Source organism: Amblyraja radiata, chromosome 23, assembly GCF_010909765.2.
Source record: "Amblyraja radiata isolate CabotCenter1 chromosome 23, sAmbRad1.1.pri, whole genome shotgun sequence".
NCBI lineage: Eukaryota > Metazoa > Chordata > Chondrichthyes > Rajiformes > Rajidae > Amblyraja > Amblyraja radiata.
The window spans coordinates 21,281,729-21,295,362 of record NC_045978.1 but is presented as its reverse complement, the minus strand read 5'-3'; the positions used below and the strand labels follow the sequence as shown (position 1 = coordinate 21,295,362).

At 45.0% G+C, this 13,634-nt stretch overlaps 1 protein-coding gene across 2 annotated transcripts in view; it reads right to left on the bottom strand.

Annotated features, from left to right (window-relative positions):
* Positions 1–13,634, bottom strand: part of eif2s2 (eukaryotic translation initiation factor 2 subunit beta) — a 41,117-nt gene that overhangs the window by 13,345 nt on the left and 14,138 nt on the right. The window lies entirely within an intron of this gene.

Here is a 13,634-nt window from a genome sequence, read left to right as displayed (position 1 = left end):
ATTCACAACATTTCTATTGAAACCAAGTAACAAACTGCCAAGGAACAATTATGCTCTCCCCACAATAAATACCATACACATTTAAAAACAGGTCTTCATGGCAGCGAAGCATTTAAAACTTAGGTAAGAGGAAATTGTGCGCAACATTAGAATCACTCAATAGTTTTTTTTAAATGAATTTTCAAAATAAGCATTATGAAGTAAATCAGGACAATTCCATAATGGTGAGAGTAGATTTGCAGGATTGGAGCTGGAGACTTTGACACTCACCATAACATCAATAAATACTCCCAAGAAAATAATAAGAGGAAACTTGCACTATATGAAAAGATAGTTCCACCAATAAAAATTTCAACCTTCACCATTTAAATACAGTGCATGCCATAATGTTTGGGACAAAGACCCATCGTTTATTTATTTGCCTCTGTACTCCACAATTTAAGATTTGTAATAGAAAAATTCATATGTGGTTAAAGAGCACATTAGAAACATAGAAAATAGGTGCAGGAGTAGGCCATTCGGCCCTTCGAGCCTGCACCGCCATTCAATATGATCATGGCTGATCATCCAACTCAGTATCCTGTACCTGCCTTCTCTCCATACCCTCTGATCCCTTTAGCCACATCTAACTCCCTCTTAAATATAGCCAACGAACTGGCCTCAACTACCTTCTGTGGCAGAGAATTCCAGAGATTCACCACTCTCTGTGTGAAAAATGTTTTCCTCATCTCGGTCCTAAAAGATTTCCCCCTTATCCTTAAACTGTGACCCCTTGTTCTGGACTTCCCCAACATCGGGAACAATCTTCCTGCATCTAGCCTGTCCAACCCCTTAAGAATTTTGTAAGTTTCTATAAGATCCCCCCTCAATCTTCTAAATTCTAGCGAGTACAAACCGAGTCTATCCAGTCTTTCTTCATATGAAAGTCCTGACATCCCAGGAATCTGGTGAACCTTCTCTGTACTCCCTCTATGGCAAGAATGTCTTTCCTCAGATTAGGAGACCAAACTGTACGCAATACTCCAGGTGTGGTCTCACCAAGACCCTGTACAACTGCAGTATAACCTCCCTGCTCCTATACTCAAATCCTTTTGCTATGAATGCTAACATACCATTCGCCTTCTTCACTGCCTGCTGCACCTGCATGCCTACTTTTAATGACTGGTGTACCATGACACCCAGGTCTCGTTGCATCTCCCCCTTTCCTAATCGGCCACCATTCAGATAATAGTCTACTTTCCTGTTTTTGCCACCAAAGTGGATAATTGTCACCGATTGTCAGATTTTAATAAAGGCCATTTTTATACATTTTGGTTTCACCATGTAGAAATTACAGCAGTAAATACATAGTCCTTGCATTTCAGGGCACCATAATGTTTGGGACACAGCAATGTCATGTGAATGAAAGTAGTCATGTTTAGTATTTTGTTGCATATCCTTTGCACACAATGACTGCTTGAAGTCTGTGATTCATAGACATCACTATTTGCTGGGTGTATTCTCTGACGCTCTGCCAGGCCTGTATTGCAGCCATCTTTAGCTTATGCTTGTTTTGGGGGCTAGTCCCCTTCAGTTTTCTCCAGCAATATAAAAGGCATGTTCAATTGGGTTCAGATCAGGTGACTGACTTGGCCACTCAAGAATTGACCATCTTTTAGCTTTGAAAAACTCCTTTGTTGCTTTAACAGTATGTTTGGGATCATTGTCTTGCTGTAGAATGAACTGCCGGCCAATGAGTTTTGAGGCATTTGTTCGAAATTGAGCAGATAGGATGTGTCTATACACTTCAGAATTAATTATGCTACTATCATCAGCAGTTGTATCATCAAGGATAAGTGAGCCAGTTCCTTCAGCAGCCATACATGCCCAGGCCATAACACCCCCACCACTGTGTTTCACAGATGATGTGGTATACTTTGGATCTTGGGCAGTTCCTTCTTTCCTCCATACTTTGCTCTTGCCATCACTCTGATATAAGTTAATCTTTGTCTCATCTTTCCACAAAACCTTTCTTCCAGAACTGTGGTTGCTCTTTTAAGTACTTCTTGGCAAACTATAACCTGGCCATCCTGTTTTCGCGGCTAACCAGTGGCTTGCAGTGTAGCCTCTGTATTTCTGTTCATGAAGTCTTCAGCGGACAATGGTCATTGACAAATCCATACATGACTCCTGAAGAGTGTTTCTGATCTGTTGGACAGGTGTTTGGGGGTTTTCCTTTATTATAGAGAGAATTATTCTGTCATCAGCTGTGGAGGTCTTCCTTGGCCTGCCAGTCGCTCTGCGATTAGTAAGCTTAGCAGTGCTCACTTTCTTCTTAATGGTGTTCCAAACAGTTGATTTTGGTAAGCCTAAGGTCTGGCTGATGTCTCTAATAGTTTTATTCGCGTTTCTCAGTCTCATAATGGCTTCTTTGACTTTCATTGGCACAACTTTGGTCCTCATGTTGATAAACAGCAATAAAAGTTTCCAAAGGCGATAGAAAGTGGAGGAAAGGCTAGGTGCTGAGAGCTCTCTTATACCTGCATTAAGGAGGCAATTAAACACACCTGAGCAATTACAAACCCCCCTGAAGCCATGTGTCCCAAACATTATGGTGCCCTGACATGGGGGGGGGGGGGTGGCTATGTATAAACACAGCTGTAATTTCTACATGGTGAAACCAAAATGGATAAAAATTGCCTTTATTAAAATCTGACAACGTGCACTTTAACAACATTATGGCGGGCACTGTAGTTCAATTACAAGTGTCATGTTTAAACAAGAGAAGCTGATGGTATATTGGAGAGACAGAAGCTCGAGACTCTGAACAGTTCTGGCTGAATGATTATAGGTGTCTTTTTATTAATAATACCTCCCAAAAGATTCACCTCTGGCCCAACATCCAGTTACATTAGGTGAATAATTGTTTCATTTCTTTTTCAAAAAAGTCCTGAGAATAAGATATGTTTTTGATATAAAAGCCAGCCAAGTGTTGTAGAAAGGATTACAATTTCTGTTATAACCGCAGGGTGCCCAAAGAGCTTTACAACAAATTCAATGCATTTTGAGATGTAGTCATTACTGTAATGCAGCAGCTAATTCCAAATAGCAAGCTCCTATGTTCGGCAATAAGATAATGACCCAGATTTCGTTTTTGACAAGAGAGATCTGTTGGAGGATTAATGCATATTCCAGTCAGGCAGATTATACTGCCTTTATTCATTCTGCCAAAATAAAGTTCTGCACATAATCACCATTCCTGGTAGGTGTCCAAATCTCAATTCTTTTAGGCAAGTTTTAGATTGTAAACATGGACAAAGATTAGAAAGTCTTGTTTTTATTCCACAGAAACATGCGACTCAGCGCAATCACATGGGCCAGTCTCACCACCGTAGACTCCATCTGCCATGGGAAAGTAGTCAACATAATCAATGTCCTTTCTCACCCCAGTCACCCTTTCCCCACTTCCGTTGGGCAGAAGTACCCACGAATTTCAGAAACGGCTTTTTCACTTTTATTAACAGACTACTAACAGTCCTCCCATTAGCTAGGGTGTTGTCCCGACCCTCCAACCCTCCAATGGTGTCAAGTTGAGAAAAGCGTATTACAACGAGATCTGGGTGTCCTTGTTCATCAGTCACTGAAAGTACGCATGCAGATACAGCAGGCAGTGAAGAAAGCAAATGGCATGTTGGCCTTCATAACAAGAGGAATTGAGTATAGGAGCAAAGAGGTCCTTCTGCAGTTGTACAGGGCCCTAGTGAGACCACACCTGGAATATTGTGGGCAGTTTTGGTCTCCAAATTTGAGGAAGGACATTCTTGCCATTGAGGGAGTGCAGCGTAGGTTCACAAGGTCAATTCCCGGGATGGCAGGACTGTCATATGTTGATAGAATGGAGCGGCTGGGCTTGTATGCTCTGGAATTTAGAAGGATGATAGGGAATCTTATCGAAACATAAGATTATGGACTCGCTAGAGGCAGGAAACATGTTCCCGATGTTGGGGGAGTCTAAAACCAGGGGCCATAGTTTAAGAATAAGGGGTAAGCCATTTAGAACGGAGATGAGGAAAAACTTTTTCACACTCTGAGGATTTCTCCGTCTTAGAAGGCAGCAGAGGCCAATTCTCTGGATGTTTTCAAGAGAGTTAGATAGAGCTCTTAAAGAAAGCAGAGTCTGGGGATATGGGGAGAAGGCAGGAACGGGGTACTGATTGTGGATGATCTATTGTCTAATGGTGATAAACTAACAAGAGTCTTAGGAATTGTAATAAGACTAAAACCCGACTACTTAATTCACAAGTGTTAGTTCCAGCTACTTCTTTGGGAGGAGAGAAGTGAGTCAGTGCCGGGAAAACAGTTGAAAACTGAGAAATTGGTAAATCAGGCAATTTATCAGTCAATTTAAGCAATACTGCTCTTAGGGAGCGGCAGTGAGTGAGCGGCCTTGTGAGGGAAGTGTCCTGTGAGTAAAGTGTGAGTCTTTGGCTCGAGAGTCTTCGGCGAGGAGGCTGAGGAGAGGAGACCACGCAATACCACGCTTGAGAGGTAGAGACGAAAGAAGGAGATGTCAGGCAAGCTGATTCAGTGCGATGCTTGCAGTATGTGGGAGGTCAAGGACACCGCTGGTGCCTCTGGCTGCTACAAATGCGAGAAGTGCATCCAGGTAGAGCTCCTGAAGGACCGTGTTGGGGAACTTGAGAAGCAAGTGGATGACCTCCGGTTCGTCCGAGAAACTGAGTCGTTCCTCGACAAGTCCTATAGTATGATTGTTACACCTAAGGTACTGGAAGAGAGAAGGTGGGAGACAGTGAGAACGGGAGGGAAGCATGGAATGCCAACGTCCCCGGGTGTTGTACCTCTTGTGAACAGATTCACCCACTTAGAAGCTGTCGGGACAGAAGAGGTGTTTACACTGGGCGGCGGACTGGCTTGTGATGCGAATAGGGCTGTTGAGCCAAAACCAAAAAGGCCTAAGGCAGACAACGCCATTGTAGTGGGAGACTCCATTGTGAGAGGTACGGACAGGGGTTTCTGCGGCAACAGACGGGATGCGAGGATGGTGTGCTGCCTTCCTGGTGCCAGGATCCAGGATGTCACGGACAGAGTGCAGAAAATCCACAAGGGCGAAGGTGAACATCCGGAAGTGGTAGTGCATGTCGGCACAAACGATGTCGGAAAGAAGGGGATGAATATTCTGCAGCGTGACTTTAGAGAGCTCGGAAAAATGGTGAAAAGCAGGACCTCCAGGGTTGTTATCTCCGGTTTGCTTCCAGTTCCTCGTGCTGACGAGAGCAGGAACAGGGAGATACGGGACCTGAACGTGTGGCTGAGGAACTGGTGCACGGGGCAGGTATTTAGATTCTTAGATCACTAAGATCTGTTTTGGGGTAAGGGGGAACTGTACAAAAGGGACGGATTGCATCTTAACAGGTGTGGGACCAGCATTCTGGCAGGCAGCTACACGGGTGGTTTTAAACTGAATAAGGGGGGTGGGGTGTCGAATGGGATAGTGGAGGATGGAGTTAAAGGGAAAGGGTTTCTTAAATGTGTGAGCGTAGAGACAAAGGGGTGTAAAATGAGGGTAGAAGCAATAGGTAGCAAGGTGAAAAGTAAAAGTGGCAGGCAGACAAAACCAGGGCAAAAATCAAAAGGCCACTTTTCAACATAATTGTATAAGGGGTAAGAGTGTTATAAAAACAAGCCTGAAGGCTTTGTGTCGCAATGCAAGGAGCATTCGTAATAAGGTGGATGAGTTGAATGTGCAGATAGCTATTAATAACTATGATATAGTTGGGATCACGGAGACATGGCTCCAGGGTGACCAAGGCTGGGAGCTGAACATCCAGGGATATTCAATATTCAGGAGGGATAGAGAGAAAGGAAAAGGAGGTGGGGTAGCTGATTAGAGAGGAGATTAACGCAATGGAAAGGAAGGACATTAGTTTGGAGGATGTGGAATCGGTATGGGTAAAGCTGCGAAACACTAAGGGGCAGAAAACGCTGGTGGGTGTTGTGTACAGGCCACCTAACAGTAGTAGTGAAGTTGGAGATGGTATCAAACAGGAAATTAGAAATGCGTGCGACAAAGGCAAAACCTTTATAATGGGTGACTTCAATCTACATATAGATTGGGTGAATCAAATTGGCAGGGGTGCTGAGGAAGAGGATTTCTTGGAATGTATGCGGGATAGTTATCTAAATCAACATGTAGAGGAACCAACGAGAGAGCAGGCTATTTTAGACTGGGTATTGAGTAATGAGGAAGGGTTAGTTAGCAGTCTTGTTGTACGTGCCCCCTTGGGCAAGAGTGACCATAATATGGTTGAGTTCTTCATTAGGATGGAGAGTGACATTGTTAATTCAGAAACAATGGTTATGAACTTAAAGAAAGGTAACTTTGAGGGTATGAGACGTGAATTGGCCAAGATTGACTGGCAATTAATTCTAAAAGGGTTGACGGTGGATATGCAATGGAAGACATTTAAAGACTGCATGGATGAACTACAAAAATTGTTCATCCCAGTTTGGCAAAAGAATAAATCAGGGAAGGTAGTACATCCGTGGATAACAAGGGAAATCAGGGATAGTATCAAAGCGAAGGATGATGCGTACAAATTAGCCAGAAAAAGCAGCATACCGGAGGACTGGGAGAAATTCAGAGACCAGCAGAGGAGGACAAAGGGCTTAATTAGGAAAGGAAAAATAGATTATGAAAGAAAACTGGCAGGGAACATAAAAACTGACTGCAAAATGTTTTATAGATATGTGAAAAGAAAGAGATTAGTTAAAACAAATGTAGGTCCCTTGCAGTCAGAAACAGGTGAGTTGATCATGGGGAACAAGGATATGGCGGACCAATTGAATAACTACTTTGGTTCCGTCTTCACTAAGGAAGACATAAATAATCTGCCGGAAATAGCAGGGGACCGCGGGTCAAAGGAGTTGGAGGAATTGAGTGAAATCCAGGTTAGCCGGGAAGTGGTGTTGGGTAAATTGAATGGATTAAAGGCCGATAAATCCCCAGGGCCAGATAGGCTGCATCCCAGAGTACTTAAGGAAGTAGCTCCAGAAATAGTGGATGCATTAGTAATAATCTTTCAAAACTCTTTAGATTCTGGAGTAGTTCCTGAGGATTGGCGGGTAGCAAACGTAACCCCACTTTTTAAGAAGGGAGGGAGAGAGAAAACGGGGAATTACAGACCAGTTAGTCTAACATCGGTAGTGGGGAAACTACTAGAGTCAGTTATTAAAGATGGGATAGCAGCACATTTGGAAAGTGGTGAAATAATTGGACAAAGTCAGCATGGATTTACAAAAGGTAAATCATGTCTGACGAATCTTATAGAATTTTTCGAGGATGTAACTAGTAGCGTGGATAGGGGAGAACCAGTGGATGTGGTGTATCTGGACTTCCAGAAGGCTTTCGACAAGGTCCCACATAAGAGATTAGTATACAAACTTAAAGCACACGGCATTGGGGGTTCAGTATTGATGTGGATAGAGAACTGGCTGGCAAACAGGAAGCAAAGAGTAGGAGTAAACGGGTCCTTTTCACAATGGCAGGCAGTGACTAGTGGGGTACCGCAAGGCTCAGTGCTGGGACCCCAGCTATTTACAATATATATTAATGATCTGGATGAGGGAATTGAAGGCAATATCTCCAAGTTTGCGGATGACACTAAGCTGGGGGGCAGTGTTAGCTGTGAGGAGGATGCTAGGAAACTGCAAGGTGACTTGGATAGGCTGGGTGAGTGGGCAAATGTTTGGCAGATGCAGTATAATGTGGATAAATGTGAGGTTATCCATTTTGGTGGCAAAAACAGGAAAGCAGACTATTATCTAAATGGTGGCCGACTAGGAAAAGGGGAGATGCAGCGAGACCTGGGTGTCATGGTACACCAGTCATTGAAAGTAGGCATGCAGGTGCAGCAGGCAGTGAAGAAAGCGAATGGTATGTTAGCTTTCATAGCAAAAGGATTTGAGTATAGGAGCAGGGAGGTTCTACTGCAGTTGTACAGGGTCTTGGTGAGACCACACCTGGAGTATTGTGTACAGTTTTGGTCTCCAAATCTGAGGAAGGACATTATTGCCATAGAGGGAGTGCAGAGAAGGTTCACCAGACTGATTCCTGGGATGTCAGGCCTGTCTTATGAAGAAAGACTGGATAGACTTGGTTTATACTCTCTAGAATTTAAGAGATTGAGAGGGGATCTTATAGAAACTTATAAAATTCTTAAGGGGTTGGACAGGCTAAATGCAGGAAGATTGCTCCCGATGTTGGGGAAGTCCAGGACAAGGGGTCACAGCTTAAGGATAAGGGAGAAATCCTTTAAAACCGAGATGAGAAAATTTTTTTCACACAGAGAGTGGTGAATCTCTGGAACTCTCTGCCACAGATGGTAGTCGAGGCCAGTTCATTGGCTATATTTAAGAGGGAGTTAGATGTGGCCCTTGTGGCTAAGGGGATCAGAGGGTATGGAGAGAAGGCAGGTACGGGATACTGAGTTGGATGATCAGCCATGATCATATTGAATGGCGGTGCAGGCTCGAAGGGCCGAATGGCCTACTCCTGCACCTAATTTCTATGTTTCTATGTTTTGAAGTCTGAGGCAGCAATCTAATGCAGATTCCAGCCGCATGGTAGCAGTTTATGAGACATACTTTGTTGAATTACTACCATATAAATTGCTGCAAGTTTTCACTTTCCATATAGGCATCCTATAGAACATTTCTGCGCAAAGTTGTTTCAATCATCTTTTATTAGCTTTAAAATCAAAATAATGTCAGCTGAAAAAATCCCTACTTAAAGCATCAAAGAATAAAAAGCAGAGGTGACTGGAGGCTGCTCTGCACCACAGTTGGGAGGAAGGCACAAATGCGAGAATAGCCTTACTAAGTGTTTCCTTTGAAATTGATAGTTGGAGCCATTGACCCGATATGGCGACTTTGATATCCCAGGTTCATTTTTTCCTCATCTGTATCAGCCAGGGCAATAACAAGGGTGACAGAACAAGCCTCCAAACTGTGACATCAAACAAGAGAGGGCAATGACATTTCTTAAAACAATGATGCATTTTGTATAATATCATCAGCTTTAAGTATCACACCATTCTGACTGGCTTGTTTTATGGCCACATGGTGTGAATGTTCACAATTTCCCCATTGAGCAACACTCAAGGACCACAATTTCAAGCCATAAGCATTAGATGTTCACGAGGAAGGCTCATCAACTTTCTGAAGGGCACTTAGACTTGGCACTGATGTCCAAACTCCACATTTTCAAAGAAAAATATGACCTTGGGAACACTAGGAACAAAATGCCCTTTGATGTTTCACGCAAACATCATAAAACTATGATTAGCGCTGCTATGTTCATCTGATCTTCAGGCTGTAACATAGGGTTAGGAGCTATGTCCGATAACAGTAAGTCAGTACACGCTGTGAATCAGGATTTTGTGGAAATGATACTAAATGTTTAGTCAGTTTTACGTCAATTGATCCTCACTTTACAAGATTCCCCTGGATCCAACCAGAACCTCAGAAATGGAGGGATAAAGATCAATGCAGACAGCTGAGATTAGTTTAATTTGGCACCATGTTCCAACACAGACACCGTGAGCCAATAACCCTTTTCCTGTGCTGTACTTTTCTATGTTCTAAGCAATAATTACACAACTCCGAATCAAATTTATTCCCCAGCCCTTCAACTTTTAAGACAATATCAACGTCAGATACAAACCTTATCCCAGAAAGGCTGGATACAAAAATGTCATGCAGAAACAAGGAACAGGAGATGCTGGTTTACCAAAAAAGACAAAGTTCTGGAGTAGGTACACAAAATTGCTGGAGGAACTCAGCGGGTGCAGCAGCATCTATGGAGCGAAGGAAATAGGCGACGTTTCGGGCCGAAACCCTTCTTCAGACTGATGGGGGGTGGGGAAAGAAAGAAGGAAAAAGGGAGGAGGAGGAGCCCGAGGGCGGGCGGATGGGAGGGGGGGAGGAGACAGCTAGAGGGTGAAGGAAGGGGAGGGGACAGCACAGGCTAGCCAAATTGGGGGAATTCAATGTTGATGCCATAAGGGCGCAAGGACCCCAGACGGAATATGAGGTGCTGTTCCTCCAATTTCCGCTGTTGCTCACTCTGGCAATGGAGGAGACCCAGGACAGAGAGGTCGGATTGGGAATGGGAGGGGGAGTTGAAGTGCTGAGCCACCGGGAGGTCAGGTAGGTTAAGGCGGACTGAGCGGAGGTGTTCGGCGAAACGGTCGCCCAACCTACGCTTGGTCTCACCGATGTAAATTAGCTGACATCTAGAGCAGCGGATGCAGTAGATGAGGTTGGAGGAGATACAGGTGAACCTTTGTCGCACCTGGAACGACTGCTTGGGACCTTGAATGGAGTCGAGGGGGGAGGTGAAGGGACAGGTGTTGCATTTCTTGCGGTTGCAACGGAAAGTGCCCGGGGAGGGGGTGGTGCGGGAGGGAAGGGAAGAATTGACGAGGGAGTTGCGGAGGGAGCGGTCTTTGCGGAAGGCAGACATGGGGGGAGATGGGAAGATGTGGCGAGTGGTGGGGTCACGTTGGAGGTGGCGGAAATGGCGGAGGATTATGTGTTGTATTTGCCGGCTGGTGGGGTGAAAGGTGAGGACCAGAGGGACTCTGCCCTTGTTGCGTGTGCGGGGATGGGGAGAGAGAGCAGTGTTGCGGGGTATGGATGAGACCCTGGTGTGAGCCTCATCTATGGTGGCGGAGGGGAATCCCCGTTCCCTGAAGAACGAGGACATTTCCGATGCCCTGGTATGAAATGTCTCATCCTGGGAACAGATGCGGCGTAGGCGGAGGAATTGGGAGTAGGGGATGGAGTCTTTACAGGGGGCAGGGTGGGAAGACGTGTAGTCCAGATAGCCATGTGAGTCAGTGGGTTTATAATGTATGTCGGTCAGGAGTCTGTCCCCTGCGATGGAGATGGTGAGGTCAAGGAATGGTAGGGAAGTGTCGGAAATCGTCCAGGTGTATTGGAGTGCCGGATGGAAGTTGGTGGTGAAGTGGATGAAGTCAGTCAGTTGTGTGTGGGTGCAGGAGGTGGCACCAAAGCAGTCGTCAATGTAGCGGAGGTAGAGGTCGGGGATGGGGCCCTGGTACGCATCGAACAAGGATTGTTCAACGTACCCGACAAAGAGGCAGGCGTAGCTGGGGCCCATGCGTGTGCCCATAGCTACGCCTTGTGTTTGGAAGAAATGGGAGGAGTCAAATGTAAAGTTATTGAGGGTGAGGACCAACTCCGCTAAGCGGAGGAGAGTGTCAGTGGCTGGGTAAAGGTTGCTCCTCTGGTCGAGGAAGAACCGGAGGGCTTTGAGCCCATCCTGGTGGGGGATGGAGGTGTAGAGTGACCGGACATCCATGGTGAAGATGAGGGGGTGAGGGCCCAGAGAGTGGAATGCGTGGAGGCGGCGGAGAGTGTCTGAGGTGTCTAGAACAAAGTTCTGGAGTAACTCAATGGGTCAGGCAGCATTTCTGGTGAACATGGCTAGGTGACGTTTCAGATCAGTACACTTCTTCAGACTTGATATATCACCTATCTATGTTCACCAGAGATGCTACCCTGCTGAGTTACTCCACTATATGTTCTTTTTACAAGACAGAAGGTGATACTTTCCAGAGTACAAAGTCCGATCCATCTATCTAAATTGTCAGCGTAATCTCCTTCCTTCTGTATACACAGCCAGCCTCCCCTTGAATGCATCCTTATGATGCATCAATTACCAAGGTAACCAATTTCACATTTTCACTCCTCTCCACATAAAGCATATGGTTCTGAATTCCCCACTTGAATGCTTCGTAACAGATTTATACCAGAAGAGGGTTTGAACGTGAGATAGTAAACTTGTTCATTGAAAACATTTGTCTATATATTTTCATTGCAGCAGCCTGAAGGTGGTGAAAAATATTTGAAGGGAAAGGACAACTTGGATTTAATTGAAAAAATGTCATGGAGATCACAGGATAAATCTCCAAGATCTGCTCATTCCACCCTATGGACATCAAAACAAGAGGAAGCTTGTATCTGAATTAGGCACAACAACGAATAGGCACACAAAGTCCAGGTTCAAGAACAGCTTCTTCCCTACAGCTATCAGGCTATTAAACACAACAACTAATAAGCTCTGAGCTCTGAACTGCAAAAGACTATATTATTATTGCACTATATTTGTTATTTATTGAACTTTTTCTTTTTATTCTCTTCCCCCGTTATATACCATGTTTACATATTCACATGTTCTGTTGTGCTGCAGCAAGTAAGAATTTCATTGTCCCATCTGGGACATATGACAATAAAACACTCTTGACTCTTTCTAAAGCCGAGGTTCTTATCAAACAGAGGTCATCGTCATTTCCATTCAATTAAAACTGATCTCAGGAAGCATGGTGGAGCACATGCCCAAATCCGCATCAATGATGCCGAAGTGGAAATGGTTGTTTCAGGTTTCTTGGTTTAATATTATTCATGGCCTATCGTGGACCACCCATATTGATGCGACAGCCACTAATGGGCCTGTCCCACTTACGTTACTTTTTAGGCGACTACAGGAGACTACGAGGTCGCCACATGCTCGCCGGGGAGTCGCCTGCATGGTGGTTCCCGCATTCTCATAACTAGTCGCGGCTTCATTCTGGTCGCCGCTAATTTTTTTTAAATGTTGAAAAATTAGCAATGACCAGAATTTTGACCCCATGGAGAGCAGCGAGAATTCTCGTGACGTAGGTGCAGTGGTCGTAGGTTGTCACCGGTGCTGACCAGTGAATTTCATTGGCTCATTGGGAAAACAAAACGTAAACAGTAGTTTTCAGAACCAAGGTTAACCGACCAGTAATGTTAATGCCCGCCGAGCTTCACAGCCGTGTATCTCTGGTTTCTTAAAAGTTGTCTCCACTCCTTCTCTCCACTCCTTCTCCCACCCCCCCCCCCCCCCCCTCTTTTATTGTCTATTCTCTTGAAGATAGCAGAGTCAGGGGATAAGGGGAGAAGGCAGGAACGGGGTACTGATTGTGGATGATCAGCCATGATCATTGAATGGCAGTGCTGGCTTGCAGGGCCGAATGGCCTACTCCTTCACCTATTGTCTATTGACTTACGTGACCCTTCCCGTACACTGTGCTTTCACCGTCTTAATCACAGCGCCAACCTTCCTGTTCATCATGGTATCCAGTTGCCGGATTTTCAGTGACCTGCTACGACTTAACAGTCGCCGGCAGTCGCCTAAAAAATCGCCTAAGTGGGACCGGCCCATAACACGTCTACTTCCCCAAGACGCTGAGGAAATTCAGCATACCTCCAATGATTCTCACAAACTTCTACAGATGCGCCATAGAAAACACGCTGCCACATTGCATCACAGCTGGGTTTGGAAACAGCACTGCTCAAGACAGAAAATACCATAGGTTGCAGATGTAGCCTAGTGCATCACACAGATCCAGACTTCCCACCATTGACTCCATCTGCACTTGCCTCAGAAAAGCAGCCAACGTTATCAAAGACCACCCCAGTCATTTGTCCTCTGCTCCCGTCCTGCAGAAGGCACAGAAGCTTGAAAGTGTGCACCATCAGACTCAGATACACCTCTACCCCTCTTTTAGCAGATTTCTGAATGGTTC